Below are 7743 nucleotides of genomic sequence, written 5' to 3'. Positions count from 1 at the left end.
CCCCCCCCCCCCCCACTGGAAAAACTGAAATGCACTGTGAAACACATTTTATGTCACTGCCTAAAGGAAGGCATTCATAGGACAAATCCACAGGCATAACTGGTTAATTTTGTACCCTGGGAAGCAGCAGCAGCCAGACTGTCAGCATCAGTGGCTGCTATTTTTGTGGAGGCTGGTGCTCCACTGTCCCCCTGACACTCCCCACCTCCCCCATCATGCTACTAGACAAATTCATCACTAGATATTATTCATCCTTGTTACACAAGTAACAGGAAAATTAGATAAGCTGAGATTTACCTTATTGTTGCCATTGGTTCAACGGTATAGTAACGCAGCCTTTAAATGTTTTTAAGAAATTACTTCTTGCTTTCTTTAAATGAGAATATTTACTTTGAAACGCAAGGCTAACATTCTGGATGGCTGAGACAACTACAGTGTTCTCAAGTTAACTCAGATCTTAGATAATAAATAATTTGTACATTGTCTGCCGCGCTCCCATCTTTGTACAGCACGTCAGCACCTAATACCATTGGATCTGTCCTGGTCATAGTCTAGATATATTCTCACAATATATAAATGTTACTATATTAAGCATAGATACTTAAATCCATAACTTTAGCAAATGAAGTCTTTTGCTTGGGGTAGAGAAACTTGAAATAATAATTTTGATTCCTCAGTTATCTTGGGAGTGTAATACTTCTATGTGTTTCCTAACACTCTTTAGAGACCATCAGTATTCTGGTATAAAAGCATTAACGGTAACTTTAATTCTATTCCATCTTTGTTCTGTTTAATCCTGATTTTCTGAGCTTTATATGAAAAGGGTCCATGCATATTGCTGGCAAAGTTAGATTATAATCATCCATCTTTTTCTTTTTTATATTGTAGTAATATATCTAGTACTAAGTCTGTACAAGATATTCCATTTTGCTTCATTTAGTCCATTTACATTTTTTAATTCATGCAAAAACATGCTACGATGTCATGCTCAGTACACTCATTGGCTTCTCTCTCCTATTATCTGAGTGTATATTTCAAAGCCTTTTTATACTCAAGTATGCTCACATCATTACTTGTATATAAACAATATATGAAAGTTCATTAGAACTTATTACCTAATATGTTCAAAATCAGGGATAGCTTTCTGAACAGTACTGAAAAGAATGTTGCCCTATATATTTCTAACGACTTCAGCACCAGATCAAATGAACCTTTCTTTGATCAACAGTTTTCTAGCATACTTTTCCTAGGCAAAACAGATGGCACCGTGTCTATACTGAGAAGGACAGATACCACTCAAAATCTGAATTTGTGCTCACCAATCCAATAATTCCACACATAGATTGACTATAACAACAAGAACTTCATCATGTTTGAACTTTGTCTTGAACACAGTTATTGCTATCACATGATGCCTTCCAAGCCAAAATTTAATACTTGAAAAACAATAGCAATTTCAAATACTTATAAGCAACCTATTTGAACTAGCAGTATTCAGTTAGTTTTTGAGAACTTTTTGCTGTTACTTTGACACGTGAGATTTCCTTGCAATATCAGCACTACTGCTGTCAAGTGACAGCAAGTTTATGTTGTTCATATCCTTGGCCTCCATTGCCTTAACCTCTTATGACTGCTATGTGCATGAGACCCTGCCTGGAAAAAGAGCGAACATAGTTTCCCTTCCTTGTAAGATGGCATCTTTTCCTTCTTAGTATTAAGTAAAATTGTCAACCAACTGGGTTGACAGCCATGAAACAGCTTTTTGTGAAATCTGCTGCTGTTTCCAAGCATTGTTTCCCATGATAGAGATCCACTATATCATCTTCATCAGCTCCTGGACCCCAAGCATATTGACTTTGTTTTGTCTTACCTATCTTGATCTACTTCTGCAACTTCTCAGTGATTCTGATGTACATTTCTAACAACCCAGGCATTCTTTTTTTCAGCTTACTGTTGAACAAAATGTCAACATGTACCAATCTATAATCCATTTGTGTCATAAATTACAGTAGCAGTTCTCAACCTTTTTAGGCTCAAGGTTCCTCTTGAAAAATGCCAGCTTTTGTTTTCACGTGTTTTCTGACTATGGAAAAATAGTAGAGCAATTTTTCTGTTGCAAAGAACTTAGACTGCAACAGGTCAGAATGGTTTTAACACCATGGATTCGTATTTGAAATCTCAGGGTTTATTTTGCTAATCATATTTACACACTATAGAGTCCTAACATTGCATGACACCCTATGGCACCGTTAAAGGATCCTTAGGGTGTCATTTAATATTAGCACGGTACTCTGCCATGGTACTCTGACTGAGAATCGCTGGCCTACAGCGTTAGATGTAAATCACAGTGATTCTACATGCCTTTATGCCTCATATTTTTTTCTCACAGCATATTGGATTCTCAGTCATGTGTACAGTGTAGAGTACTTCAATGGCTTCATTCTAGGTGAGGCAACATTGGTTGGCAAATTCTAAATGTTTTTTCAAAGGTTAATTTTGGAACAAAAAAAAAGACCTCAGAGAGACTACTGGAAAATCCAGAATCCAATTACTCCCTGGTTTGTTCCCTGGGACAAGGCTCCTAGAAATTTAAAGAGTGGCATTTCAGACTCACATCAGTAAGGAACATGATGTTTTCACCTTCTTTTTGACCTCCACTAAAAGCTCTCTTATACATATTTCATTTTTACCAGAGGGGCAGTGCTCTTCAAATGTCTAATACAGTTTTACACTTAGTCTTCTCTGCCTAAATTAACTGAAAACAACTAAATTTGTATGTGACTAGTGTGTTGGGTACGAGTACACTAGTACTTAGTCCTACTCCCAAGTCTACCCTTGTAGCAAAACCTCCAGTTTTTCTTTTTTGTCAAGTCAACGCCCTTTAACCAAAACCTGCCAACACTCTACATCAGCAGTTTTCAAATTTTTTTGAGCTGAGCCCTGCTTTGAGTTACAATTTTGTTCGTGTCCCCTTGTACCAACCCAGACAAAAACAGATATGCAAAATATAATTTCATAAACTGAATAGAGACTGACACAACTTAAATTACCTAATTAAATTACCTATACCTGTACGTTTCAAATTCACAGATACTGTACTTACTAATTCATGTGAAGGATGTGCCTGTTCCTCTGCAAATAGTTTATCAATTTGTGGAGAGATTTTTGAAACCAACGCTGAGGTTGTCCTCCATTTCCAGTTTCAAACAGTACTTTGTCTTTAGCACGGCCGGTGCAGAGAATCCAATTTCACACAAATAAGATGAACCAAATGATAAAAGAGCTTTGATTGTACACTTTGACAAAGCTGGATATTCTGAGCCAACTTTCAACCAAAATTCCCGCAAAGGCTGATTTTTAAATTGAATATCTAGTGACCTGTCACTGAAGTTCAATCAGCTCTTCCTGAATCTTATTTGAGAAATGGGACCAGGTCACTGCCTCAGCTACAAAAGGCTGGATAATCCAGTCATTCAGGGGTGCATTTCCTTCTGAAAAATATTTATCCAAACTGGCTCTGAGTGACGTCAAGTGATTCTTGATGGGCTCCACAACACTGGGGCAGTTCAGATTCCATTTCTTCAATAGACTCAGTTAACCATGGGAATGGAACACTTGAACCAGTTTCGATCCTTGTTTTCCAGAGATCTAGCTTTCTCTTGAATGCAGTTATCTTGCAGTGCAGGTCAAAAACAGCACTTTCTGTTCCTTGCAATGAGACGTTCAAAGAATTCAGTTTGTCAAAAATATCAGCAAGGTAAGCCAAAAGCACAAGCCAACTGGGATCATACAGTGTCTCTGCATTGCTGAAATTCAAATCCAACAGGAAAAGTTGAGCTTCATTTCTCAGTTCATAAAGACGTTGCAAAATTTTACTCCTGGACAGCCACCTGACCTCTGTGTGAAACAACAAACCATCATGCTTGGCTCCTATTTCTGCACAAAGCATTGCAAAGAGACATACTTTTGTGGGCTGCATCTCAATAAAGTTAATGATTTTAATAGCAGTACTTAAAACATCAGTACATTCCTGATCCATGTTTCAAGTTCCAAGAGCTTCGTGGTGTATTATACAATAAGTCTACCATACACGTGGTACAATTTCAAACATTTCGGCTTTCAAGCCTCCCTACCTTTAGTCATTGAAGGGGCTCCATTGCTGCAGATTCTAACATAGTCTTCGCACTTTAGATTGTGAGAATTTAGGAAGTCCTTTAAAATATTAAAAAGTTCAGATCCAGTTGCGTGTCCTAATTGGCTTACAGAACAAAAAATCTTCTGGTATTGCTGTTTTGTAAGTATACCATATGTATGTATGCAATTCAATGAACCTTTTTCAATATATCCATTTTTCATCCAACTGGATTGCAAATAAACTGGATTGCAATCAAGAGATCAGCTGTGCATTGATATTTCATGACAAGTCAAAGATTCAGTGGCTGACCGTGTTTTCTGACAGCAGGATCAATTTTAACTTCTCAGCCACACTGTCACCCAGCATCATCCTGGTCAACTGCTGCTGGGAGAATCAGTTTTTCCCCAATTGTATACGGCTTTATTTTTGGCAATGTGGTATGCAAATTTATAAAGACACTTTAAAGCATTTTCAGGGATGAATACCACATTTTTCATTGTGTCTTTTTTGTTTGTTAATTTCCTGTACTTTTCATTCAAAAAAATCTATGTTCTTTCCTACCAGATCACCATGTCTTGTTTCTAAATGGCGTCTTAATTTTGTTGGCTTCAGGCTATCATTTGCTAAAGTTACTGCACACACTACACATTGAGACCTAATTTCTCCGTTGACTGCAATGGACGTGAAACCAAAATCCAAATATACTTCTTCATACTGTCTTGTTTTTGCAGACTTTTTTGCTGTATCAGCTTTAGCCGTTTCAGCGTCTGCCTTTCATTTTGAAACTGTATCTTTTGGCAATACGTACCGATCCATTTTCACCTCATTTATGAAAAATATCAAACTCACCAGCAGAATAAGTTGCACTGCACAAATGCTTGTAGGAATTTTTTTGTGCTCTAAGATTAGATATGATAGGTGTACTGAACCAGAAGGTGGGAAATGTAGTTATTGCTATGGAAATGATCACTGGCTTAATTAAATACATTGTAACACCTACAAAATCAGTTGCAAGAGGTGGGTTCACTCATACTATTTCAATGTGTGATGTTGTCAAATATCATGTTCTTGTTATAGAATAATAATAATAATTTTAAAAATGTAAAATATACCTTGTGCATGGCATCTCCCCCTGCCAACATTCCTTCATGCCCCCCTTCATGTGCCTCACAGTTTGAAAACTGCTGCTCTACATTAAAAGACCCTTATTTTGCCTCCAACTTGCAGTTTGGCCTGACCCTAGAGACCTTCTAGAGTGCTAGAGCCTGAGTTTGGTCTTGCCCACCCTGCATTGTTTTCAGAACTCACATAGACACAACTGGATGTAAACACAGGGAATCTACTAGTAGCAACTATTTTCCCCCCGGGCATTTTCTACCCTACTTATGGTCTCTGCTAATGAGAGACAAGTAGTGGGCACTGGCAGGCTTATTCCTAGAAAAACTCTACCTGAAAAGGAACAGAAAGCTTGCTTGAGTGGGGCCTTTCTAAGCAACATCCTGCCCACAACATATCTCTCCTCTTCATATGTGTAGCCATATCCGTAGAATATAGATAAGCAAATGTTTTAGCCTGAGAATAGTTAAGGTGACTTTCAGAGCCATCCCAAAGTAGAGGTTTCTAAAAGACTCCCTTCTGACTCTCTCTTTGCTGGCACACCATTTTTGCAGATACAATGAAGTGCTATTTAAAACTGTTCTCAGTTCCTTTTCACATTTCCAAAGCATATTTTGGCTGTGCTTTTAATGCATCCATTCCTCCACTCATGGTATTTTCTGAATTCCTTCTGGGTATATGTACATTGGCTTGTATCTTTCTTATGGCTACCACCAAAAATAACTTCCACCAACTGCTGCTATTGTGCATACCTCAGGCCCCATCTGCACATTACACCTAAAGTATGATTTACTAGTTAGTCATGTCTCAAGTGGTCCCAGCCATATGTTCAAACAATTAATGGTGTGATAAAAAGCGAAATAACCTACACAGTTATTCCACAAACTATGTTACAACTTTGTAGCTGCTTCTCACCATGCTGTTAATTAAACATGTGGCCAGAAGCCCCTGTGGCTGGGAACCCAGATCATCAGGACCCCAGCTGGGAAGGTCACTGTGCACCCCTGAGTCTGGTAGCCCTAAGCTGACATTGGCTTCCAGCATAGGAGCCCCAGCTACCCCTGTGGTTGGAAGACTGCAGCCGACATGGTGTTGCAGCCACGGTGGTACCCGAGGCATCCCTGCAACTGGGACACCACGTCAGCTGAGGTCTCCTTGCTGTGGGGAATTATGGGGTGCCCCTATGCCTGGGAGCCTGGGTTATTTGAGGGGGGTTCCAGTTGCAAGAGCTTGCTTCCTGTAATCCTGGGCTCCCCCTGCACTGGAAATAAGGTGTGATGGGATCTGATTTGTGATCCTACAGTCACACCTCCTAACTTACATATATGGCATAGCAGGAGGCACAATTGTATAGATCATGCATCAGATCCCATTGCATACCTGCATGTGGAGGGGCTCTCAGATTCAGAACTGAGGCAGTGAGGACACTTCAGAAGTACCTTTCATTGCTATTGTCTTCAGAGCATCCTCACCACATCATTTTCAGATTTTGAGCATGAGGGTTTTATTACATGATACTGTCTTGAAATAGTGTAGAACCAGTATAGGCAGACCCTGTTACTCCTCATACTTTGTGGTGTTCAGTGACAACTCAGTGCTTAAGGTGCCAGATGGACATTTGCTCTGTTCTGTTTCGGGTTCCCATTGGCTGTGATGAAAAACAACAAGAACTTTACAGCTTTCTCTGTTTGGGAAGCTCTGTTCCTGCTACCAAACTTCTCAGAATTTGTTAGTAAAGTTTACAAAACTACTGACTTCCAGAGCTAATTCTCCCCTCCCCACCCCCAACCTTATCAATATATGCACAATTCGAGCAATTAATGATGTCACAGCAGAAAGAGTCACATCAGTGAAATTTGTCAAATTTGCTAAAAATGCATTCCATTTCTAAATCACCAGTGAGTCACATTTTCAAATGTTGCTATACAAATTCCTTCATCAGTGGAGTTAACAGATTTCAGAAAACTGAAAAAGTGACATGATAAATCTCTGAAGAGTCTAGCTGCATATGTCCCCTTGTGATTTGAGATGATTCATGGAACAGCATGAAATTCTGCTTTGAAGAAGACTGACTTTCTGATCTATTGGACACAGGAATAACATTGCATATTTCCACTAATTAGTTGCCAACATTTCTAACAAAGGATTACCACCTAATTTCTTATTTAGCTGATGATAAATGCCAGTACATTAAGCTTCAACAGAACAGCAGAAATCAGAGATGAAAGACTAGGAATCCAATAATTTCTTTTCCTTTATAAGCAAAGTTGCTATCTTAGAATACAAACCTGTAGTACCTTCTGTTTCTGCCTATAGAAGAAAGGGGAATGAACATCTGTTTGTTGACTCGTGTCATTATACAAATGATGATTTTGTTCATCTTCGGCAATAAGTGCTATGGTGCCATATTCATGTTGGTGAGGTTTGGTTTGTTTACTGTAACTGAGTTCATGAAAAGTTATATACATTTTACAAGACCTACCCTGTAGACA

The sequence above is a fragment of the Gavialis gangeticus genome, unplaced genomic scaffold (assembly GCF_001723915.1).
Source record: "Gavialis gangeticus isolate Ggan-Ray unplaced genomic scaffold, GavGan_comp1, whole genome shotgun sequence".
NCBI lineage: Eukaryota > Metazoa > Chordata > Crocodylia > Gavialidae > Gavialis > Gavialis gangeticus.
The sequence above is the reverse complement of the archived record's forward strand: the minus strand, read 5'-3'. Positions refer to the sequence as shown.